Source organism: Molossus molossus, unplaced genomic scaffold, assembly GCF_014108415.1.
Source record: "Molossus molossus isolate mMolMol1 unplaced genomic scaffold, mMolMol1.p scaffold_m16_p_5, whole genome shotgun sequence".
Lineage (NCBI taxonomy): Eukaryota > Metazoa > Chordata > Mammalia > Chiroptera > Molossidae > Molossus > Molossus molossus.
Genome location: NW_023425388.1, coordinates 88,248,562 through 88,276,068, shown reverse-complemented (window position 1 = coordinate 88,276,068; position 27,507 = coordinate 88,248,562). Strand labels below are relative to the sequence as shown.

General features: G+C 35.0%; 1 protein-coding gene across 1 annotated transcript in view; it reads left to right on the top strand.

The window, feature by feature from the left end:
* The window catches only part of EPHA6 (EPH receptor A6), a 1,023,649-nt gene that overhangs the window by 50,235 nt on the left and 945,907 nt on the right, over positions 1–27,507 (top strand). The gene's annotated exons all lie outside the window — the stretch shown is intronic.

Sequence of the window (27,507 nt, the reverse complement as noted above, 5' to 3'; positions counted from 1 at the left end):
ATGTGAGACCAAATAATTTGAGGAGATATAAACCATAGACTAATTAAGGCCATCTTTGAACATGTGTGGATACATTAAAATACACTGTACATTTCATGAAGGTACATGTGTCATGTTTACTACTCTCTCCCCAGCACTTGGCACAGAAACCAGTACAAAGACAAGACAAATATTTTTTAATTGAATGAAAATTTTAAAATGATAAAAGAACAGATTTGAAGAAAGCATTTATTATAAAAGAAAATTAATTGCCAGATTTTGATGGAGTTTTTCTCCTTAGTATAATTAAATTGCAGCATGTAAAACATACATTCTATTTTCTCCAAATATGATCAATATGCAAGAATTTTATATTTTCTCCAAATACAATCAATATATAAGAATTGTATATTTTCATATTTTATATTTTCTCCAAATATGATTAGTATGCAAGGTATAAGCTTAAAGGAGACATTAATTTGGTGAGCAATTGTGTTAGGTTTAGTCTCATACTGTGCCCAATTAGCTTTCATTCAGCAGTATCACTCATGTGCTATAATACTGAGACTTATTATCTGGCTGGAAATTAAAATAAACCCCTCACATCTGTATCTTTGATGATGCCTCTCTACTGATGTTCGTCCAAATGTCTTGATAATTGCTTTCAGTAGATTACTGAAGATTTTGTTTTTCTCTTTTTCCATTTGTTTTGCCTACCTTAAGTTCCCAATAACAGTCAATGAATTCTAATGGTAAATGTCTACTCTTTACCCACAAGAAAACCTAATTTATTAATTATGTCATCAATTGATTTGAGTTACTAGGAATGGGTAACCTAGCACATATTGGTATATCCATAATAGGTTATAGGTTAAGGAATATGTGTGTGTAAAGGGTAATCATTCTACACGACACACTGAGTTCTGTAGCATGTCGTCAGCTCTGGTTCTGAACTGACTCTCCTTTGCTGTTCCACTTCTGGCGTATATTGTGAATACCAGGTATGGTTAGCTAAACTGGTCATAGGCAGTGATGATGTATTTGATGACTATTTGAAATGTGAGTGATAAAGTCCTAATATTTCCGAATAAAATTATAGCCTTAGAAAGTTACAGGGGTACTTGAAGACAAAAATCACAGAGTTAACATTTGTTAAACAGTGTTTTTCAAATTGCGTATTGTGACCCCAGTAGGTTAATAGGAAAAAATAAAAAGGAATAAAAAATATAAAATTATATCAGAAGCCAGTGTTGTTTTATGAAACTTTGTTTTATTTTTGTATTTACTAGTTCCTAATGTTAACTGTATTTTCATTGTGGGTGTCTGATAAAATTGAAAGCTACTGACTCATAGCAGTGATTCTCAAAATGCAGTGCACAGAGAATTTTGTGAGGACCTTGATAAAAGTGAGAGAGAGAGCCCTGCTGGTGTGGCTCAGTGATTGAGCATCGACCCATGCACCAAGAGGTCACTGGTTCCCGGTCAGGGCACATGCCCAGGTTGTGGGCCTGATCCCCAGTGGGGAGCATGCAGGAGGTGGCCAGTTATGTTCTCTCTCATTGATGTTTCTAACTCTTTTTCCCTCTCCCTCCCCCTCTCTCTGAAAATCAATAAAGAAAAAAAAAGGGGGGGAGAGAGAAGAGGTGGGGGTTGGGAGGGGGGTTGAGGGGGTGTTGGAGGAGGAAGGATACTAATTCCCTGTCTCTACCATAGGAGATTCTGAACCAGTGGAGCTGAGGTGAGGACCAGGAATATGCTATGTTAACAATCATTCTAATGCAGGTGGTCTTTGTCACATTTTGAAAGTTAGTACTCTTGTGAAAATGGAGAAGAGACCCTCTGAGTCTAGAGCATTCTTCTATGGAAGTAAAGGAAAATATTTTCTATTCTAATTGTTAAACAATATCAAATACTTGGGGGGAAATGAAATAGAAAGTAATCACTGGATAATACTGTACATTTGATATGTGGGAGTGATGTACAAAATTCAGTAATTAAGTTTAATTCAACTGGATTTTCCAATTAGTTCAACCAAGAAATGAAGTCAGAATAAACTGAGAGATATCCTTTTATTGAATATAATAGACCAAGTCTCTTTCTAAAGTTATTTCAGTCAACCATCCCACTATCTTTGTTTGCAAGGTTGTTATTGAACCTTATCATAGCTGTAGATGGAAAAGGACACAATCTTAATGACTGTTTGTAGACCATGCCTAGCCTGTTCCTGGGGCCTCATGTTTATTGTTTGGCTTGTAGTCATGAGAGTGTTGAGTTTTATGTCTTACCTATATCATAGCAATCTCTTTTCCTTGGTGCTGGTGCAGCTCTCTGAGGGTAAAAGCACTCTCTGGCTCCTGTCCATCAAGCATGCTAACTGATTCCTCTCAAAAGCCTGATTTGTTTCTCATTTTTTTCCCAAAATCTTAACCAGTAAAGTGAAGATCTATTTAGTTTTGCCTCAACACTCTTATCTTGTACAAGAAACAGTGTTTGATACTGCATATACACGAAAAAGTATAATTCTAGCCAGTGACCATTAACAAAATATTATATCTGATTCTTGATAAGTTATTAACCAAAAATGTTCTCAGGAACTAATCCTAAATAGTAATTTCTTACATTTACCTACCCTCTCACACCTGGTCCTAAAGGGAGATAATTATAAAATAATTTTGGCCTGGCCAGTGTGGCTCAGTGGTTGAGGATTGACCCATGCACCTAGAGGTCACCAGTTCAATTCCCGGTCAGGGCACATGTCCAGGTTGTGGGCCCGATCCCCAATATTGGGCATGCAGGAGGTAGTCATTCGATGTTCTCTCTCATTGATGTTTCCATCTCTCTCTCCCTCTCTTTCTCAAATCAGTAAATAAAATAAAATAAAATAATTTTGGACCTTTATCAAAACATAGATTAGCACTTTAGTTTTTTCTTCTCTTACAAAATAGTAAGATGTTTTAGGAAGAACTCTAAGGATACCCCTATGATCATGGTGCATTTAAATATTTTTATAACTTGTGCAAAACAGAGTAATGCTTCTCTTAAGAAAAAGCATACTCCACAATTGATTGGACACATTATGCTTAAATATGTAGATATGTGAGTATTAACTGTAATCCATGAGATGGTAAAACATTTTTTTTCTTTTTTTAAAATTTATTTTAGAGAGAGAGAAATGGAAAGAGAGAGAGATAAAAACATCGATGAGAGAGAACACTGATTGGCTGCCTCCTGCATGCCCCTCATTGAGGATCAGGCCCACAACCTAGGCATGTGCCCTGACCAGGAATTGAACTAGTAACCTCTTGGTGCATTGGTCTACACTCAACCATTGAGCCACACCGGCCAGGTGAGATGGTGAAACATTTAAACAAAAGATTCTTGAGATTCTAGAATTATAATCTTTGAGAAGACAATTATATAAGAAATTCTTTTATGCTAAGTAGGTTAGGGAGTAAATTATAAGAAAAATTGAAATATTAATATATTTTTGGACATGTAGGAACTTTGTAACCTCATAGGAAACCAAAATACTGTTTTTCCCCAAAAGGTAGACAATAAAGTAATTGCAAATCACTCATGATATGATTTCGTCAAGTATTATGGGTTAAGTACATAAAAAGATTCATGATTAATCATTCACCACACATTACTATTTATTAGATGTACAAAATGCCAAAGTTAAAAAGTTAGGAAGTTTTGTTGGAATAAGTCTTATAATGCTCACGGTTTTCTTGGACATAGCTAAAATTACTCAGAGCACTATTTGCAGTAGGAAATTGATCCTTTCATTCCACATTGGCTTGTGATTTTTTAAAAAATAACTTTTCATCCAGGCCAGTTTTGCTCAATGGTTAGAGCATCAGCCCATGGACCAATGAGTCATAGGTTCTATTCAAGTCAAGGGCATGTACCTCTGTTGTGGTTTGTCCCTACCCTAGTCAGGGTCGTTCAGGAGGCAACCAGTTGATGTGTCTCTCTCACATCAATGTTTCTCTCTCTCCCTTCCTCCCTCCCTTCCTCCCACTCTATCTGAAGATAAACCGAAAAATATCCTCAGGTGAGGATTAAGTAAAAAATCGCTTTTCAAGATGATTTTGTTTGTATGTATATGGGTGAACATTCTTATGTATACATATATTTCATTAAATTTATATCAGATTTTACTATTAGTTTATTTATTTATTTATTATTGAGAGTATTACAGATGTTCCCCATTTTCCCTCCTTTACCTCCTTCTACCCATCTCCCACCTTACCCCAGGACTTCACCTCTCTATTGACTGGGACCATGGGGTATGCATATATGCGTATAAGTTCTTTAATTAATCTCTTTCGACCCTCCTTCCCACCTTCCTTTAGATATCTGTCAGTCTGTTCCATGCTTTAATGTCTATGGTTTTATTTCATCAGTTTCTTTTGTTCACTAGATTCCGCATATAAGTGAGATAATGTGATACTTGTCTTTCTCTGGTTTATTTCACTTAGCATAATAATCTGTAGATCCATCCATGCTGTCTCAAAGTGTAAGAGATCCTTCTTTTTTACAGCTGCAAAGTATTCCACTGTGTAAATGTACCACAGCTTTTTTTATCCACTCTTCTACTGATGGGCACTTGGGCTGTTTCCAGCTCTTAGCTATTGTAACTAGTGCTGCTATGAACATAGCTGCATATATTACTTCTAATTGGTGTTTTGGGATTCTTAGTATTATTTCTAGAAATGGGATTACTGGGTCAAAGGGAAGTTCCATTTTAAATTTTTTGAGGAAACTCTATATTGTTTTCCATAGTGGCTGTACTAGTCTGCATTCCCACCAGCAGTGCACTAGGGTTCCCTACCACTAGTTTTTAATATGTTTTTTTCCTCTAGTGAAATATTATTAATCTGTAATAAAAATCTAAACAAGTAATGATGATTCTGGATTGAATTTAAATTGTTTTTAATATTTCTACTTTAATAGAAATTTGTTGTGTCCACATTTTTTAAAATACCCAAAGTATATTAAAATAAAGATTCATGAAAACTCTTAATAACCACATTGTTATAAAAAATATTTAAAATTTTATATTTCAAATGTTTTATTTGAAAATTTTATTTTTTAATTTTTATTTATTTTTTTGTTACAGATATTTCTCCTTTTTTACCCCATTGGCATACCCCTCCCATCCCCCCCACCCTGTCCCCGGCTTTGTTGTCCATGTCCATTGGTTACGCATACATGCATATAAGTTCTGTGGTTTATCCCCTCCCACCCCCCACCCCCACTTCTGAGGGATGTCAGTCTGTGCCCCACTTCCATGTTTCTGGGTCTACCGTATTCCTCAGACTGTTATGTTCATTATATTCCATATATAAGTGAGATCATGTGGTATTTGTCTTTTTCTGCTTGGCTTATTTCACTTAGGATAATACTTTCCAGGTCCCTCCATGTCGTCTCAAAGGATAAGAGATCTTTCTTTCTTACGGCTGTATAGTACTCCATTGTGTATATGTACCACTGCTTTTTTTATCCATTCATCTACTGATGGACACTTGGCCTGTTTACAGATCTTAGCTATTGTAAATAGTGCTGCTACAAACATGGGGGTACATATATTCTATCTGATTGGTGTTTCAGGCTTCTTAGGGTATATTCCTAGAAGCGGGATCACTCGGTCAAATGGCAGTTCAATTTTTATTTTTTTGAGGTAACACCATATTGTTTTCCATAGTGGCTGCACCAGTCTGCATTCCCACCAGCAGTGCACTAGAGCCCCCTTTTCTCCACCACTTGTTGTTTGATGATTTTTTGATGGTGGCATTCTGACAGGTGTGAGGTGATACCTCATTGTTGTTTTAATTTGCATCTCCCTGATGATTAGTGATGTTGAGCATTTCTTCATATGTCTCTTGGCCATTTGTATGTCCTGTTTGGAGAGGTGTCTATTCAGCTCCTCTGCTCATTTTTTAATTGGGTTCTTTGTCTTCCTTTTGTTGAGTTGTATGAGTACTCTACATATTTTGAAAATTAACCCCTTATCTGATGTATCATTGGCAATGATGTTCTCCCATACAGTGGGTTGCCTTTCCATTTTGATGAATGTTTCTTTTACTGTGCAGAAGCTTTTGAGTTTGATGTAGTCTCATATGTTCATTTTTTTCCCTTTGTTTCTGTTGCCTTAGGTGATGTATCAGTGAAAACCCCATGGTATGTAATAATAAATTATTATTATTTTAATGTTCAAGAAATACTTGAGATGGGGTAAGTTGGTCATGTTTATATCCTTTACAAATTAGATATATTTTATACCAGACTAAATTGCACTTGTTTTCCTTATTCTTAGGTCACCTGAATAGGTTTATTCTTTGATGTCTTATAAACATTTCCAAGATTAACAATCCAGTTTTGACACATATGAAAATGTTGGGGTCCAGATATTTGTGAGTGAAATACTATAATTTTGCTTTCTGATATGCACAACACACAGTAACAGCTTTTCCCAGAAGGCTTTAAAGAACTGGATATTTTCTAGGGGAAAATATGTGCTTGTCAAAAGTCAGAGCTGTCTTCTTGAACAGCCTTCAAAGCTGTAAATACATAAGACACGAAGTTTAGCTTCCTAGCAGGCTTAATTCAGAAATTGTAGACCAAATACAAATGTCAATAGCCTCCTGTCATAAGATTTGTTCATTACCTTGGTTCAATTGCTCAGATTAGGTGTGAAGTATTATAAAATTCAAAGGTAAATGCTTAAAAAGTACCAGTTTAAATTTTTTTTCAATAGAAATGTGTTTGACTCTGGGTATTCATTCATTTCACACTGTGGCAGATTAGGCAGTAAAGTGGGACTCCCCATAAAATCAATTAAATTTAAAATCAAGTTTCATGATTTTTTATTTCTACAATTCAAAACAAACACGAAGGTAATTGTTTTATTTATTTTATGTAAGGAAATGAGCCATATAAAATTGTGTAAACTTTTACATCTTGCTGTTAATTTTTTATAGATGCTTATTGGGTCCTTTAAATGGAAAACAAAGAAAGTGCAGGATTCCTCTAAAATCTTACATGCTAGAAATCACTTTATCTCTTTCACTCTGCTTGCACTACAGGATGCTCTATTTCCTTCTCTCTCAAACTTTCATGTTCTCTTGTCCTTTGCAAGATCAGAAAAACCTTGCATAATGGTTAGGTACTTTGGTCATAAATCAAGACAAGCTGGTATCAAATTCAAATGATTGTGTCTCATATTACAAGTTTTGCTTTCTGGAGTACGTTTGTTTCTTTACCTCTTCAGAACTTTACTTTCTTAACTGATAAAGCAGAGGTAGTAATAGGGACTTTAAAAAATAAGTTTGAAATAAATAGCTAATAAAGTAATGCTTGTAGAACATCTAAGCTAATTGTTTAATACATAGGAATAATTCAACAAATGTTAGTTAAAATTATTATAATATAGGATTTGAAAATGAGACTTGTAAATTAAGCTGAAATTTCAAAGCCAAGAAGAACATATGGGTACCAACATCCACATACCCTAGAGTGAATTACTATACCATTTCTTCTGCAGCTCATTGTTAAAAGTTTTTTTAAAACCTATCTATCCAACATTAGAGGTGACCAGTTTCAACTTATAAATATGAGTGATTAAGTTTGGGGAGATTGAAAGGAATTGCATTTTGAGGTGGAGAAGAGATGCGTCAGTGCAGGAGACAATAAAGGGACAACTCAAAAGCTAAGTACATGTTCACTAGTTGAGGAGCATAAGGATGGTAGGAGAGTCTGCGACTAGGTGGCCTGAGATAGGAGAGCAGAGGCAGACAGGGCTGCACCAGGAGGGAGCTCCATAAAGTGGTATCTAGGGGTCAAATGTGTGCATTTCCATATTCTAAATGTGGGCCATCATAGAAGGAACTGTCCTGGAACCCTTTAGAAAGGGTGCTGCCAAAACCTGACCAAGACTGAACCATACCAGATATTTAAAATATGGAAATAGACCTGCTGGAATGGCTACCGTCAACAAATCAACAAATGACAAGTGCTGGCCAGGATGTGTAGAAAAGGATACTCTAGTACACTGCTGGTGGGAATGCAGACTGGTGCAGCCACTATGGAAAACAGTATGGAGCTTTTTCAAAAAATTAAAAATAGAATGGCCATTTGACCCAGTGACCTGCTGCTAGAAATATATCCTAAGTCTGAAACACCAGTCAGAAAGAATATAGTCACCTCTCTGTTCATAGTAGCACTATATAATAGCTAAGATCTGGTAACAGCCCAAGTACCCATCAGTAGATGAGTGGATAAAAAAGCTGTGGGACAGCCCTGGCTGGTGTAGCTCAGTGAAATACTATGCAGCTATAAGAAAGAGAGATCTCTTACCCTTTGAGATGACATGGAGAGACCTGGAGAGTATTATGCTAAGCGAAATAAGCCAGTCAGAGAAAGGCAAGTATCACATGATCTCACTTCTGTGTGGAGTATAATGAACAAAATAAACTGAGGAACAGACTGGATCCAGAGACATGAAAGCATGGAACAGACTGATGAATCTCAGAGTGGGTGGGAGAGGTGTGGAAAGAGATAAACCAAAGAACTTATATACATATATGTATAGCCCATGGACACAGACAATAGTGTGGTGAAGGCCTGGGGGGGGTGGGGAGAAATGGGGTGGAGGGAGTCAGTGAGGGGGAGAAAGGAGAGATATCTGTAATACTTTAAAAGATAAAGAAAAAAAAAAGAAAAAAGACTGAACCAGTCAAACTGTATTCTTCTCAGCTTAATCACTGTGCTTGCTACTGGTGAGTCAGAATAATAGTCTGTGAATGGAAGAATATGATGAGAATCTAAACATATACCCTTTCATATTGCAAGCTTCCAGACTTAGAGCAAAATCAAATTGATGGAGAAGTGCAAAGTTGTATGAATTTTGAGTTTTGATGATTTTCTTAAACTAAATATTAAAAATTTTTGAAATGCAAGATGCTGTGACTAAAAAGGAATGGCAAAATAATGTTACCTGCCTGAGATGTCATTGGAGGATGATGAAACTAGCTCACACAGATTTTTTTGAAGGGAGGATGGCAGAAAATTAAACTCAAATAAAAAAATATATAAATAAAAGAAATGAAAAAACATATAAATACAATTAAAGTCCATTTCTTTCAACTAAGTTATCGTTTAATATTATCAAATATATCCTCAATAACTGTGTGACCTAGTTACAGGATAGAGGCATATCTTGATGTCCTCTGGAATCATGAATGCTAGTTATGGACAGTAAATTTTATGGTATAATAGGAAAAACACTATACCTCTTCACAGTTACAAATGTTAATATGGTGTTAACACTAACTATCTGAGTGATCATTAGGAAGTCTTCTAATATTTCTGGGTTCCAAATTCCTTATCTGTAATATGAAGTTATCTATAAATAATATAATCTGATATATGTTAAGTATTCAATAAGAAGCAAAATTGGCTGGACATATTAAATATATTTAGAGGAGGGAGAGTTCACTGTGGCCTTGATCAGTTGGGAGAAATTTTTGCTAAGGCTGCTATCATTTCTCATTTGGACTCTTACAATAGCCTTCTGATAGGTCATTTTGCTGGGCACTAGAAAAAGTTGGTAAACTGACTAAGGTCCCTAAACTCATGAAACTTAGTCTCCTGTAGGAGATAAATGATTGGATAGTTACAGTAAAGTCTTGCTTTTTGGGTATGGAACATGCATTAATCTAAGGAGGCTCATTAAATATAACACTTGTCTACTGTTGTATCAGAAGAGATTTCCAACAAGAAATGTCATGTAAACTGAGACCAAGGGTGAGTTGGTAGTCACCAAGATGACAGATTATTAGTTTGTGAGGGGGTTCAAAGGGTTTGATGTTTTTAAGAATGTGAAATAAATTCAGAATGTCCTGAAGCTCTGGGTTAGAGTGCTTAGAATAAAGGCTGAAAGATGAATGTGAAGATCCTTTATGAACATAGAAGCATAATGTTGGTCACTTGAAATTTGCTCAGAATTTTTGTTGTATTTAGGTAGAAATACGATAAAATAGAGAAAACATCATCTTCAAGAGAAATATGAGTAAAGAAAGGCTTGGTGAATAAATACACAGTTGCAAGATGTGTTTTTGTTGCTGTTGTTGTTGTTTTGTTTTGTTAATCTTCACCCAAGGGTATTTTTTCATTGATTTTTAGATAGAGTGGAAGGGGGGCGGGGAGAGAAAAAACATTGGAGTGAGAGAGACATATCGATTGGTTGCCTTGGCATGACCCCAACTAGGACTGGGGGGTTGAACTTGCAACCCAGGTAACATGCCCTTGACTGGGAATCTAACCCATGAGCCTTTAGTTGACAGGCCAGTGCTCTAACTGCTGAGTCAAACTGTCCAGGGCTTCTTTCTTTTCTTTTTTTATTAAAAATTTTAATGTAAGCTTTATTTTAGATATCCCCCATTTTTCCTCCCTTTGACCATCTCCACCCACCCCTTTCTCCCCGTCCCTTGGCCTTCACCACACTGTTGTCCATGTCCATGGGGCATCATATGTGTTATTTACCTAATCCTATCACCTTCTTTATCCAGTCATCCCCACCCCTCCCATCTTGGGCACTGGCCAGTCTGTTCCACATGTCTATGCTTTTGGTTCCATTTTGTTTGTCAGTTTATTTTGTTCATTAGATTCCACATATTAGTGAGATCATATGGCATTTGTCTTTCTCTGTCTGATTTATTTTACTAAGTATAATACTCTCCAGGTCCATTCATGCTGTCGCAAAGGATAAGAGTTCCTTTGTTTTTATAGCCACATAGTACCTGTATTCACTGTGTAAATGTACCACAGCTTTTGTATCCACTCATCTAGGAGCACTTGTGTTGTTTCCAGATCTTAGCTATTGTAAATAATGCTGCTGTAAACATAGGGGTGCATATATTCTCTCTGATTGGTGTTTCTGGATTCTTAGGATATATTCCCAGAAGTGAGATCACTGGGTCAAACAGCTGTTTCATTTTTAATTTTTGAGGAAACTCCATACTCTTTTCTACAGTGGCTGCACTAGTCTGCTTTCCCATCAGCAGTGTACTAGGGTTCCCTCATCATTTCTTTGTAAAATAAGATGATTACAATATCATTGTCCTTATAAGAGATGGTATATGAGGTCATTGTCATTGATCCCATGGTTTGAGTAACCTATGTCTTGCTGATTACTATCAATTTGGCTCCCCTGTGTAGAAAAAAAGGATACTTTTCTCAGTAATAATGTCAAATCTTTACTCAGTAGGGACTACCATACTTCCCCATGTTCACAATTTGCTCTCTTAAGGCACAAAGGCATGTCATCAAAATTCATAACTATGTCCCAGAGCAATACTAAGTATGGCGATTTTTTAATATTCTATCTTATTTTCTGAGGTTTTAATATATGTAGTCTTTAATAAAAAAAACTTCACTAAAAGTTTGAATTTATATGAAAACCCGAACCAAATACGGGCTTTATAAAATGTATCATTCTGGCCCTTCAAGATGAAAGTGTCAAACCAGTAGGATCTCTATATTTAACTTCAAAGAGGTTGTAGCCACTTCTATAGTTCTTTTTAAATGCTTTTAAATTTCCTCTGATGTTCTTTTTCTTAGCCATTCTCCAATTCAGGGACCATAATACATTGACTATTTTCTTTGTCAAGAACACTGACTTGTTTTATTCTGGGTAGATAGTTTTTCTTGTTCATAGGTAATTTCCCCCCTACATTTGAATGTATTTTTTCAGATTATATATATATATATATATATATATATATATATATATATATATATGAAACTATAGTTATAGCTATATAAATTTATATATAATTACATAGTTATGTGCATATATAGTTATATGTGTGTATATAAAACTAATCTGAAAGAATATGCCCAACTACTTCAAAGTACTTTATATATAGAAAATCTCCCCTACTAGGTTACCATTAAAATTTGTGCTTGAGTATTTGAAGCTTCTGAATATTATGATTTCATTTCAAAAGTGTTTCTTTTGCTCTTTTGTTCCCCCCATCATAGGATCAGGATTTCAGGATTATTATTTTGGCTATGCAGGTCCTTTAACTGTGCTCCAGCAACTTCTTTTGATATAATCTGATAAAAGGCACAAAGTTCTTTTATTACCTGTTTCTTTTGAAACGCTGAATTTATAACAACAGGACCTGAAATACCCCCTTCTCCAATGTGTTCTTCTAAGTACTTTGTAGCTATAGAAGGTATACTATATTTCTTGTTTGTGTGCTTTGAGGTATCCATTTTTAAACAATTTTCATTAATTTTATTTTTCAGTTACTATTTACACTCAGTATTATTTTGTATTAGTTTCAGATCATAGTGGTTAGACAATCTTATAATTTATAAAGTGTTCTCAAGATATTTCTACTACCCACCTTCCATAGTTATTACAATATTATTGACTAAATTCCCTACACTCCACTTGACACCCTTGTGACTATTTTGTAACTCCCACTGTGTACTTCTTAATATATTTCCCTTTTCACTCCATCTCCCCCCTCCCCAGCTCTTCTGGCAATCCAGTCTGTTCTCTGTATTTATGAATCTGTTTCAATTTTGTTTGTTCATTTTGTTGACATTTTCAGCCATTTGCTAACTATGGAGTTATATGTATCTAGTTTTTCTAAATTCCTCACCTGTTGATTTTCATTTTGCTGTTCTACTCAATTCTTGATTATTTAAATATGTAATCTTTGAGAAGTATAGGGATTAAAATATATGGTTCTGGTCTTCAAGGCATTTAGAGTCTGTGGAAGAGCAGTTACACAACAAAATATAAAGAAATACATACATGAAGGTAAAATAAATGTTAGTGAAGTATGTACAAATTTCAGTGGGGCATTAGTAAAAGCATCCGCATCTTTCAGGGAGGGAAGATTCTATAAGAAATCATATTTTGTCTCAGCCATAAGTGATGACTAGTAGTCTTCCTGCGGGACCAATAGAATAAGAGTATTGCAAGCAGAAGGAATGACATAAAATGTGGAGAGGTGAGAGGACAAGGTGAGTTTGAATACTACAGGGTAGGAATGGGTTACTGCAGATGAAGAAGTAGTACAGGTAGATGAGACCAAACCCAGAAGTGTCCGTGTGCATGGAAAGCTATTCAGAGTATACCTTGTAAGGCAGCAGTTGTTATATTGTGTTTTCTTGAATATTTTGCCATAGAATTTTAGTATGTATTCAATGGGAAAGAGGTTTTTGAAGCAAAGTGGTAAGGGGAATACTATGTTAATAATAAATAAGTAATGTCCTTGTTCATATCTTCTCCAGTTCATTATTATATAGTTCACATTAGGAGTCTAAAAGGAATACAGAGAATTGTTCAACTATATCTATTTAACTCCCTTTTTAGAGGCTATGAGCCTGAAATTTAAATTATATTTATAGTAATTCTCATGATATATATTTATATGTGTATTTTATAGTTTCTTTTACCTTAGATTATAATGACCTTGAAGTTTGGGACTGTGTTTATTTTGATTTACCTTTATACTCAGAACTTAGTATAATGCTCAATATATACATTATGAAGAAACAAGCATACATCTGTAAAAAATATTTTGGGAGAAATTTATAAGTTATAAGGGGAGCCACTGAGGAATTTTGAACAGATAATGGAAAAATCAGATTTGTATTTCAGGCACATCAATGAGGCTGCACTATAAATGAGAGGAACAAGACCAAGGGACCCTAGTCCGGTTGAGAGAGAGAATAAGCAGAGAACAGAAAAAAATGATAGATTTAAAGGTGATTCAGAAAGTTAAGTGGATTCATTATGTATTGCCATTGTTACAAATAGCCACAAATAAAGCAGTTTAAACAACACAAATTTATTCTTACAGTTTTGTGGGTTAGAAATCTGAGGAGTCTCCCTAAGCTAAAATCAAGTTGTCAGTGAGACTGCGTTCCTTTTCGAGGCCCTACGGAAGAACCCATTCCCTTTTCATCTTCTGGAGGCTGCCCACATTCCTTGGCTTATGGCTGCTTCTCTCCATCAGTAAGCCAGCAGCATTGCATTTCTCTGAGCCTTTCTTCTGTAGTCACACCTTCCTCTGATTTTGTCTTCTGCTCTTAAGAACCTTGATTATTACATTGGACTCACTGGATAATCTAAGATAGTCTTGTTGTTTTAAGGTAAAATGATTAGCAACCTTAATTCTATCTACAACCTTAATTTCCCTGTCACATAACATTGCATATTCAGAAATTCCTGGGATTAGGACATGAACAGTTTAGGGGGCCATTATTCTGCCTGCAACATACAGTTTGCAAATTGATAGATGAGGGGTGAGGGATGAGTCAAGGATCCAATAAAGGCTCCTCATTTGTGCACCTGAGCAGATGCTAGGCACCAATAGCTGAAATAAGGAAATAAGGGGACGGTACCCTTTCATGGGAAAATAGTGAGCTCACATGCAGACATATTAAGTTTGAGGGGTGTTGAAGGACAACAAGAGGAGTTGATCCATGATCCAGACCTGGGTGACAGAGGGCTCTTCACTCCCACCCCTGTCCTTGGAATGTACAATTCTGTCCACCATTCCCACAGTGGAAACTATTCCAAGGACATAGCCTTGGGAGAGTAATGTGTTGATAGCTTCTGGATGGTATATTTGACTGAATTCAGTTGAAGCTTCTGTATAAATTTAAGATTCTGGTGGGCAGGTGTGGAGATTTAATTTTGTACAGCCCATGACAAGCCTCGTGTGTAAGTTCCCTTACTTACTGAACCTGCCACCTACCAGTTGGAGTGGTCTGACTCTTTCTTCAGGTTGTTCTTGTCCTCCGTGTACAGGGGCCAGTTTACAAACCAGCAAGGGCATCTGAATTATGTCTGAAGAATGAGAGAGAGATTTATTATGGATACTGTCTTGGAGATAGACAGCATTGGAATAATGGACCTGCTTCCCCTCCCCAAAATGAAAGTTTTATCTGAAAAGTGTGAAGACAGAGAAAACAAAAAGATTATTGAAGAATGTGTAAATGTGCATTGTTTAAAATATGGCAATTTCAGATTATATGATGAAATAAACAAACTATTAATATTAAGAATATTACTCAGAAACTACTTGCATGATGACTAAATGAAATGTGATATAAAAGGGCATTGGGTAAAAACTAAAGAAATCTGAATAAAGTTAATAATCATAAATCAAAAAATAAATCAATTGTTTTAAGTGTTTTAGATTCTCATTCTATGTGAATAAAAATAAGATCTGCCATGTGTTTATCTTTATAAAGATCAACCTAAGACAGCAACAATCTGGCCAACCAAATGTGAACCAAATGCCTAAAAGTTTAAATTCTTTCCAAAGTTATGTCACATGGTCAGCAAATGTTATTCTCTGCCATTATTTAAAACTATAAAATCAGTAATTGGGATTTATTTTACTCACTTGTAAGAATTCTTCTTGGGAAAAAAATATATACTACTTTGTAATTAGAGGGAGTGTATGGATAGAACCAATATTTTATTTTTCAAAAAATAAAAATTAAGTCTTTCAAAATTTAGCCAATAACAGGTTTATAACTATGGAGACTATAACATGCCTCATAAATAGTGTTTCAAATATTTTTGTTAAGTAGAAATCTTACTGTATTTTAGCACTACTCAAAGTTTAAGAGCTTTAAAATGGGCAGATAAAAGTCTTTATTCCTTAAATAGAAATAGATGTAGAGGGTTTAAAAAGGTAAAACAGGGTTATTCCTTTCCAGTAATTTAATACTTCCCAATAAATCTTTAATCTCTAATTTGGTCTCTTGATTGTTTACCTATAAGGAAGAAGATTCCCTGGGGCAACAAATCATCAGTAAATAAATTGTCCTTTTCATTTATAAATTAATCTCCTGCATGCCTGATAAGCAAAAATCAGTCTCCTGAAATATGTCTACTTTTACTTGGAATGATAAAACTTGAGCTTCTCAGCAATGAAAGCTCAGGATGGAATTTGGATCCTGATGATGTCACCAAAAGAGTTTATCAACATTTTAAATTTCTTATCATAATACATGTCTTGGATAATCCATAACATAAAACTGATCAATATCTTAATGCATCTGCATTCTTATGCTTAATTATATTTGAGAAACCTATGTTGGATAAAATAGTCTTCATTTGCCTACATGATAAAATGTCATTATCATTTTAGTCGCATTTATTTCATTGCACAAGATCCTGGTGATGAACACTTTGACAATAGCACTTAATGATGATAATTCCTGTTTTTTGTTTTGTTCTGTTTCCTTCCTTTGTTTTTTTTCTGCCAACACAAAGCTTCCATCTGTCATTCTTTTCTATATACTGAAGCCATGCTGCTCTTGGCATGGGTCACATTGTAAATGTTTCATTTATGAACATTCCTCCTCCCAACTCCTCAGCAGTCCAGAAACATGCCCCAAAAGATTAGCTGTCTTGCAGTTCGTGTGGCTCTAAATCTGGCATCATATTCGCTCTGTCATTACCTCTGCAGTTTCAAGTAGTAAATTGCCCTACATAATTCTCATTACTCTGTTTACCAAATAATTATGCTAAAAGCTATTTAATGTGTAAAGGATACAAGTGGTTGCCTTAATACTTTATTTGTCTTCACATGTTCCCTTCCCACTTCTTTCATTATAGGCTACTACAGTTCAACAGGCAGTACTATTTACCAGTCTTTAGTACAATTCAATTTAGCGATTCAGAAGACAACACTCATTCTTTAGACAATCAAGGATGTTGAAATTATGATAAAAAGGTTACAAAATTGCATTTTAATTTAAAATATTATTTTGCAGCATCTCCTCAGAATGTATTCCTGTATAAATGGATGTCAAGTTTCATGATCTGACAACTATGTTTTAAAGGCAGCTGATTATGAAATCTAAGCATTCATGAATGGTTTAGTTAGCTGCTTCACAGAAGAATCTTCAGTATTAGCAATTTCAATCTACCTTTTTTAGAGACTAAAGGAGCTAGAGTATGGTTAATATTTATGGAATCAGTTGGAGGAGGGTGGAAATCTAAGAAAAGTACAGCATTGTTCTTGCATCTCTCTCAAAAACCCTTTAGTGGATACATTAACGAGAACAACTGAAAGGGTGCAGAAGATAAAATCATCACCCATCATACAATAACCAAACTTTCATTTGTTACTTTTATTATTACATACTAAGCCATGTTACCCTGAAAGAATGGCTAATAAGACCAGAGACTGTTGATAGCCAGGTTGGGGTAATTACTAAGACATAGAGAATTACTTTGTTTAGGGTAGAGGAACTCTAAATAATTGGTAGAATAAGAATTATGACTTGACCAAGTTTACACAAACACATAATACTAGAGCCATGTAAAACACACGTACACACAAAATTCACAGGAATTAAATAGAAGATGTAATCTAAAACAGACTACAGATGCTATAATACAAATATAACTTGTATAAATAATGCAAGAAGGAATAAGGAGACAATAATATTCATAAGCACATTGGAGTGCTATTTTAGTGAAGATGTTTTCTGAATTTAATGCATGCTTTCAGTGGGACAGCAGATTAGACAGGATAATTTGAATACTATGCACTGTTAGAAATGAGAATCAGTGCACAGTTTAGGCTGACAGCAGGTAGCCTGAGGGCATTCCTCACTGAAAGGGTTGGGGCCAGGGTGCATCAGTGAAGAGGACTTTAAAAGGTACAGAAAATGTATGTGTTCTCTCTTCTCATAGTCCATTCTATGTTCCAAACAAATGCCTACTTTGATTTTATTTTTCTTCAAGACCACCTTGTACCTTAATCACATTTCAGAGAGATCATGTGTGAATGGCATTTTGACCTTCTGCATTACAAACTAAGCACAGTGGCTATTTAAAATACCTCCAGTGCCTCCTTCCCACTAAGTCTGCACTGCTTTCTGAGAGGTTGGCTAAGAATGCCTCCCCCAGCCCTCAAGGACATGAGTTTCTTGCCATGGCTCCTTTCCATTCACTCCATTCATCTATTCATTTATTCATTTCATTCAGTAAATACACACACACACACACACTCCTTGACCTTGAGCTAGCTCATACTGTGCTGGCAGAACTAATTTTTAAATTAAAGTAATACTGATATTGTACCTAGATTTGGCTAATAATTTCAATGGATAAAAGGAGAATATTGTCCTTTCAAAGATGCTATGTTTTTGCCCCCAAGTTATGAGAAGGCAATTAAGGTTTTTACTTGATTTTTTAACAATTTCTGCTGGCTAAACCTTAGATTAGAAAAATGCTTTCTTCTGATAATATTTACCTCAGCTTTTTTTGTTCATCACCCACTCTAAGTGAAACAGTCTGCCGCTCATGACAAATTCAACACAAATTTCTTGAATTTGGGATTTTTTTGGAGATCCTTCAGGTAGAAAATTATTGTTTCCCTTTCTGTTAACTACTGGGAAGCATTTACAATCTATTCATTCCTTGGCACTTCTATAGAAACTGAGATAAGTGGTCCAATTAGTGACAGTTCTGATGGTGATGTTGATGTGCTACTGGATGTCTGCCTTTTGGAACAGCAGTTTAATTCCACACAGTCTACAATGTAGCTGCAGTCTTTCTTTGTAAACCCTCTAAACAAGGGCATTTTAATCTATTTTGCTATTTTTACATGTTTGACTAAACTGTGGTGTGTGGGTTAACATAAACATCCTATCAGTGGGAGTGAAGAAATGACTCTAGGTACTTCTCAAGGTTAGATACTGTATTTTAGAAGCTTTCTATACCCTGCAGTAGCTAACATAGTCTTAAATATAACATTCAATAAATGTTTATTGAAATATATTAAAATGTCAATGTAAAATCAAGCAACATTTTTATGACTCTATATGTCCATAATAAAGGGTAAACACTATTTTCATTATTTCCATGTAAGTGTAATGGAGGAAAAAACAAACAACATTATAGGGAAAAATTTTCCCTTCAATTTTTCAAGGAAAAAAGAAAAACTCTCTTTTACTCATATAAATTTTTTTAGATACCAGTAAAAGTCATTTTTTTCTTCTCAGTGCAAAGCCACTGTTGTTTTAATATTTTTAGACTGTTCTTCCATTATATAGAAATGGTTTTGTATTGAGATGGCCATTATATTGTAGATAAGACTTTCAAATATGTAATCATAATATATTTTATCAAAGTCATAAAAACAATGATAAATGAATTTAAAACCTTAAGTTTCATAATATCCCCCTGACCCCCCAAAAGGGAAAGTGTCCAAATCCCATGGAAGGAAGACAAGTAAGAAATACAAGAAAGGGAAGAACTAAAATTATAAGAAGAGTCTCTGATGCTGTGTAAGCAATTGAGAGGAGACTTGGGCTAAATGGGTATATGAAATGCCCCGGCCACTGAAGGGTCGTGGGTTCAGTTCCTGGTCAGGGCACATACTCAGGTTGGGGGTTCAGTCCCCAGTTAGGCGATGTTTCTCTCTTTCTCTAAAATCAATTAAAACATATCCTCAGGTGAGGATCAAATGAGTATATATAATAAATGTTGTAAATATCTGTGAGACATGAAAATCACATTTACAGAATATATTATAAGACTAGCAAACTAGGACTAAAGCAAAATAGTCTTTTCTACCTGTTTAAACTTCGTGTAATTGAAACAAATGGAAATAAATACAAGTCCTAAATGAACTATTTAGTTTATTTATAAATGAAAGTGCTGAAGATGTCAAGATGGTATTAGGTATTACTTAGGAATATACCAAATTTTCTTTTATTTTTTAAAGCCATGTACATAACTGAACAATTTTGGGGGAAAGCAGGACTTGTGAGGTGAGTCACTAATAAGTCTTAATGACCTTAGCTCAGGTCACTATTATTTAGTGACCTTGTTATCCTCACCTGGGTTTCCTTAGGTCTCTGTGGAAAGAACTTCTGTCTAACTGAAGGCTTTAGAAATGATTTTGAGGCTGAAGTAAATAAAGTTGTGTCAGGCAGGAGAACCATATAAAGATCTTAGAGCCAAATAGGAAGCTGGGGAAGTGAGGATGAGCATTATTCATTTTAATCAGCTATTAACCATTCAGTATTTGGATGAGGTTTTCTGTGGCAGTTTTACTTAATGGTGTCTCTTACCTTCTAAATAGCAAACTAGATTGAATGATTTGCCCTTTTGCTCTATTTAAGGTGATAGTGAAAAAAATAATTTCTGGTTATTATAGCATTTTTCTCCATCATAACTAAAAAAGAGTGATATGTGTTCAGAAGAGACAGAGACAGAGGTTTGAACATGCTTTCTGAAAAGGGTATTTTCTAGTAGAGTACAAAGCTGAAGAGTATAAGTTCAAAAGTTCTAGACTTGATTTAATTTTCTAATTTTGAGAAATCTATTTAACATTGCTATGTTAATATTACTGTATCTTACAAATTGGATTTGCAAATTCGCACATGGTAGAAATATTAGATACGAACAATGCCTATATTAAAAATAAGCAACAACAGAAATAAGAAAGCCAAAAAAAAAATGCTATAAGTATACCCAATGAACATATATTGATCTCAATTTCTAGATAAAACTAGTTTTGTTTTTTCTAAGAAGGAGTGAACATTTTTTTGAAAATGTTGCCTTAAAAATAGTATCTCTAGCCTGGCCTGTGTGGCTCAGTGGTTGAGCGTTGACCCTTGCACCAAGAGGTTGCTGGTTCGATTCCTGGTCAGGGCACATGCCTAGGTTGTGGGCAAATCCTCAGTGGTGGGCATGCAGGAGAGGGCCAATTGATGTTCTCTCTCATCGATGTTTCTCTCTCTCTCTCTCTCCCTTCCTCTCTTTCTCAAATCAATAAAGAAAAAAATAATAAAAATAATACCACTACACAGAAGGACATAACACAGATAAACATAACTCCACATTTATTTATATATGTTTGATTTTTTAGGAATTAAATATTGATTCTGACTCTATGTGCAGGTAGATACCATATCATAGTCTACAAATCTGGAAGTAAATGCTTTGATTTTTGTCAATCAGAAATACACGATTGTATCAAAACTAGATTAGTTAATGTGGTAACCGGAATGTCAGTTTAAAGCAGGATCTAAATAGGATGATATTCAAATAAACTCTTGTTAAATTTAGATACACACACACACACACAAGTATCTACTACTGCTGTGTGTTTTTTGATTTATCAAATTCTTCATTATGATATGAATAAATATATTTTCATGTATACTCTTTAAATAAATGATAGGTGTTAATCTTGCTATATTTAAAACCATGCCATTAAATTAAAATTTTTTAAAGTCTTGACTTTTTGCTGAAGTTAGTATCATTAATTATGTTTCTTCTTCCCTTGGTTTATAGTGGTTTTACACTCTGGGAGGGACTACGTAGCTTTTGTTTAAAGCCAGCAGGAGGAGCTCTCACCTTGCTGGGTTTAATACAATTAGTGTTCCTGAAAAACCTGAACTTGTGGGGCTTTTATATATGAAACAATGATAAAATTTAAACGTTTATCACATTTATGGTATAAAAAAATCTCAAAAGTCCTCAGTTTTATTTTCATATAAATGTATAATTCATCTGTCCGAATGCAAATTTGAAACTTGACAGTTCTTATAAAATTTTTAAAGTTATGACTGCAGTTTAATAAGGAAAATAAAGCAATTATGAAACTCTTGTTTCTTGAAGCAACTAAGAAACAAACAAACAAAATTATTCCTAAGAATCTACAGTTGTAGGTATTTACAGATTTTCCTTTTTGTTTGTTTTGAAATTAATATACTTTAGTTTACAAGTTATAAATATTGAGAACCAAACAGCCTAAATATGTTTTAGAAATAGTGGTTGTATCAACTAATCAGTGAATTAATTTGCTATAAATTCTATATGTAATTTACAAAAGACAAATCTTTGTTGGTAGACTTCAATTCATATTTTGGATTTTTGAATATTCTTATTTCATAAAACCCCTTAAATGGCATGATTTGTAGATAGTAATGACAAATTTCTGTAGAATTATTAATGTGAAAACTAGGATAAAAACTATGAAAATTTGGAATTAGGAAAGAAAATAATGATTGTTCTCTGCAACTACAAACATTAAAAAAAAAGAAAAGAAAACAAATAACAAAGTTTAATATTCAAACTTAAAAAGGTAGGGAGAAAAAAACACATTTAAGAAAAAGTTTAGATTTAAATGGTGGGAATCAAAATCTATTACTCAGTGATCTCCAGGAAAATTAACCTGTCCTGAAACTCAGTTCTCTCATCTGTAAGTTGGGTATTAAGAAAACAATAACATATATGATCATGTGGCTATTACTTGAAGAAAAAAATACAGATGGTTCTTCCTATATTGATTATAATTACTATCATTATCTTACTAGCCTGCTAGGGAAATTATATATTCCAAATATCTAAATGTGCTAGATGACTAGCATTAAGCTTTTGAGTCCCCCAAAGTAGATAATAGTATCATATACTTCTGAATCCTTTTCAATAATATATAACAAAAGTAAAAATAACTTTTACTTGTTAATGAGATATGCTTTTAGTTTTGAACATTTATTATATCTTTAGCTTTTTTCTCTAATATTTCAGATTATTTTGTTACAGTGAATGAATCCAGATGACATCAAATATCATTTTCTGTATTTGTATTTTTGTATATTTGTGTAGTTGCATGTATGTGTACATATATGATAAAAGTTTATATATCATCCTTACTGTACTTTCTGTCTGTTACTTCCAGGCTTGTTAGAATTATTGTTGACATGAAGTAGATGAAACTGTAAAGAAAGCCTTTAAAAACCTCTGGCCCCTTATGTCTGCTGTTATCTTTTTGTGATGGAGGTTAGCAGTCATTGAAAACCATTAGCTAAATATATTAATTCATTAGGAGTAGAAAATGGTGTAGACTAATTTGATCATTCCTTCTGCATTTATTAACTGAAATATTTCAATTACAGAAACATCCCTTCATTAACTGTTTCCTTATTCAGAAATAGTTCATGTAGAAAAAGCAACTAAATGTTTTATTCTTTTCAGATTATTTACCAGTTTTTAAAATAATGGCCTCCTGCCCTGGCCAGTTTGGCTCAGCGGTTAGTGCATCGGCCTGCGGTCCAGAGAGACCTGGGTTCGGTTCCCGCTAAGGGCATATACCTCGGTTGCAGTTTGTCCCCGGCCCTGTTTGGGTTGTACGGGTGGCAACCACTCGATGTGTCCCTTTCACGTCGATGTTTCTCTCTCTCTCTCTCTCTCTCTCTCTCTCTCTCTCTCTTCCTCCCCCTCCTTCCCACTATATACGAACAAAAAATGGAAAAATGTCCTCAGGTGAGAATAATAAATAAATAAATAAATAAATAAATAATAAATAAAACAATAGCCTCCTAGTATGCTACAAAAGTTGTCAGTCAGGGATGATGAATGCATGGTTTTAAGCATATTTGAAGTATTTTAATTCCTTATAGTCATTAACCTTGTTTCTGATCAAATTATTTGTTGGCCAGTTGAAGCCTATGTAGGTTGGTTCCCAAGTCCTTTTTACATGATCCTAGTGGACATTAATATCTTCCCTGTTTTCTGGTTTAAGTACTTTGAAACACCACCAATGAAGTAATTTTATGAAATATAAAAATAAATGGAAACTGAATGAAATCAAGCCACTAAACAGATATATTAATTTAAAAAAATTTTAAATGAAAGGAAACAAGGAAGCACTTGTTAATTATGTGAAATACTATGCAACTGTAAGAAAGAAAGATCTCTTATCATTTGAGATTACATGGAAGGACCTGGAGAGTATTATGCTAAGTGAAACAAACCAAGTAGAGAAAGACAAATATCACATGATCTCACTTATTTGTGAAATATAATGAACTAAACAAACTGATGAACAAAATTTACCCAGAGACAAAGAGGTAGTGTAAGACTGACAAACCCCAGAAAAGGGGGAATTGAGAGGGAAGAGATAAACCACAGAACTTATATGCATGTATGCATAACCAATGGACATAGACAACAAAGCAGGGAAGGGGAGGATGGGGAGAAGGGTGTCAATGGGGGGAAAAGGAGAAACATCTGTAACAAAAACAAATGAATAAAAATAATTAAAAAAAAAAAAGAAAAGAAAAATCTAGAAAGTGTGACAAAACAACCTTGTTTTATTTAGTACATTTGATTTCAAGTGAAAAGATAGTTGTCTCATCATTAGGGAAACACATTAAAACAAAGAGATCCTGTTAGATTGCCTCAAAAAACTGCATAATTCCGAGTCCTGGAGAGGATATGGAGCAACAGGAAAATCATACATTCTGCTAATGGGAATGTAAAACTTCATAGTCATTTGGGAATATGACACTTTTTAAAAAACAAAAACAAAAAACAAGCATTCCTTGTATAACCCAGTAATATCTATTTACCATAGAGAAGTGAAAGCATAGGTTCCTAAAAGAATCTGTAAATGGCCTGATCGGTGTGCCTCACTGGTTGAGCATTGACCCATGCAACAGGAGGTCAACGGTTTGATTTCCAGTGAGGGCACATGCCCAGGTCGTGGGCCCAATCCCCAGTGGGGAGCATGCAGGAGGTGCCCAATTGGTGTTCTCTCTCATCGATATTTCTCTCTCTCTCACCCTCTCTCTTCCTCTCTCTATGTAATCAATAAAGAAAAAAAAGAAGAATCTGTAAATGAAATGTTATAGTGGCTTTATTTATAATGTCCCAACTAAAAATAGCCCACATGGCCATCAACTAGGGAATTCCATGCAGTAGAATAATTTTCAACAATAAAAAGGAAGTTACTATTGATACATATAACAACATAGGTGAATCTCAAATATATTATGCTAACATGAAAGAAACCAAGCTCAAAAGGTTATATGCTATACTATTCTATTCATTTGACATTTTGGAAAAAGCAGAACCCTTGGGACAGAAATCAGATGAGCGATTGCCAGGGGCTGGGTAGGGAAGGGATTCACTATAAAAGATCAGAAGGAAAATGTTGGAGGTGCTGGAAGTATATTATAGATTGATTATAGAGTTGGTTATATGGATATAGGGGTTTGCCACAATTCATAGAAATGTACATTTAAAATGAGTGAATTTTATTGTGAGAATATCATGCCTCAATAAATCTAACTAAAAAAAAAGATAATAGGGGAAGCTATTGATTAAAAAACACTTAGCCCTGGCCAGTGTATCTCAGTGGTTAGAGTGCTGGCCCATGCACTGAAGGGTTGTGGGTTCAATTCCCACTCAAAGGCATATACTTGGGTTGCAGGTTCAATACCCAGCCCTAGTCAGGGCATGTGCAGGAGGCAACCAATCGATGTGTCTCTCTCCCTCTCTCTCTCCTTCTCCCTCCATTTCTCCCCCACTCCTCCCTCCTTCCTTTCCATTCTGTCTGAAAATCAATGGAGAAAATATCCTCAGGTGAGGATTAACACACACAAAAAAAAAAAAAAAAAGAGAGAGAGACAGAGAAAAAGTACTTAAAAAAGAATGTCACCCAGCTGGTATGGTTCAGCAGCTTGAGCATCGGCCCATGCACCAAGAAGACACTTGTTCAAATGTGAATCAAGGCATATGCCCAGGTTGTAGGCTTATCCTCAGTAGGGGGTGTGCAGGAGGCAGCCAATTAATGTTTCTCTCTCATTTATGTTTCTGTGTCTCTCTCCCTCCCCGTCCACTCTCTCTCTAAAAAAAAAAAAAATTTTTTTTCTTAAAAAAAGCACTGCCCACTCACTGTAATGTATAGTACTTATTAGATATTGCTTTTCTATTAAAAGAAGTTTAGGCAATAGGAATATTAAACACTGACTAGATATTTGATGACATTAAGGAATTACTATTTGTAGTAACTGCTTAAGATATTGTAGTTATATTAGAAGGAATCTTTATAGTATAAATATATACTGAATTTTTTACAGATGAAATGGTATTATTACTGGAATTTTCTTCAAAGAAATCTTGCAATGGGAGAATAGGTAAACATGAAATAAGATTGATCATAAGCTGGTAATTATTGAAACTGAATGATGACTACATGCGGGTCCAATGTACTGTTTTCTCCACATGTTGAAACTTATGAGAATTTTTCACAATAAAAATTAAGGAATTATAGTTCAGTTCTATAAATATTTAGTGAATAAATTTTAACTGTACTCAAAGACTATTCTGCAATGTATAGAGTTTGTCCCAGAAATTTAAACATGGGTTCATATGTAAAAAGCAAATATATCACAGTGATTAAAATAAGAAAAATTATGGAATGTTTGCAATAGATATTAAACAGAAGATGCCAAATAACGTACTTCTAATGACTATTTTGAAACTACAGATTAAAACACACACACACACACCCCACAACACTTTTTTAACTATGTGAAGACTAAAAGTCAAGATAACATAACAGGGAGAGGAAAATGGCAGTGGAGTGAATGGAAGCTACAAAAATCATCAGAACAAAGCAACAGAAAAGCAAGACAGGACCGTGTCACCAGGGATACCAGTAGGATCTTTGAAGGCACAAGAGGGTGGCGGGCTGGGAACCCACAGACAGCAGCAGTCTTAGCTGTGAGCAGTGCCCTCAGGGATAAAATACTAACCTTGCTCCACAGAGCAGAGGGCCGGGAGAGAACACTGGTTTGACTACAGCCGCTCACCTAGGGCTCCGACAGAGTCAGGACAGACTGGACTGGAACTCTGTGGGGACACACAGGATTTTGAGGGCACTGAGAGTTTTTGCTGAGTTGCGGCCACAAAGGACTGTGGCCAGCTTGCTCCTTCCCAGAGCTGTGGGAAAAGCAGTAGCTTTTCCCTTGGAGATTCAGCCCCTTCCAGGTGAGGCAAAAAATGCAAATTGAGGCTCATTAACAACCTGCATCTGTCCCACCCTCTGGAAATCCTCTTATGCAGAACACCTGGGCTACATTCCAAAGCCCTGAGTAACTGAGACTACTAGCCTCCAGGCAAAAAGCTAGAGAATAACTGAACCTTTCCTGGGCTTGCAAATCTACCCAGGAAAGTAAGACTTGAGAGTGGTGTTTAACATGTGCCCACCCAGGCCCATCCAAACCCAGTAAAGAGATCCACAAACAGCAGAACACCAACACCCACAGGGAAAAATTGGCAGCATCCAAAATGCACTGAGATAGCCAAAATGGTGACACAAAGAAACAAATCACAAATGAAGGAACAATATAACCACACTAAACAAAAATGACAATAAATAAGTACATATCAATAATCACCTTAAATGTAAATGGTTTGAATGCTCCTATAAAAAGACACAGAGTACCTGACTGGATAAGAAAACATGACTCACATATAAGTTGTTTACAAGAAACCCACCTCACAACAAAAGACTCACCTAGGTTGAAAGTGAAGAGATGGAAAAATTTTTTCAGGCAAACGGAAAGGAAAAAAAAAGCTGGGGTAGCAATACTCATATCTGATAAAGTAGATTTCAAAATGAAGTCCATAACTAGAGACAAAGAAGGCCACTACATAATATT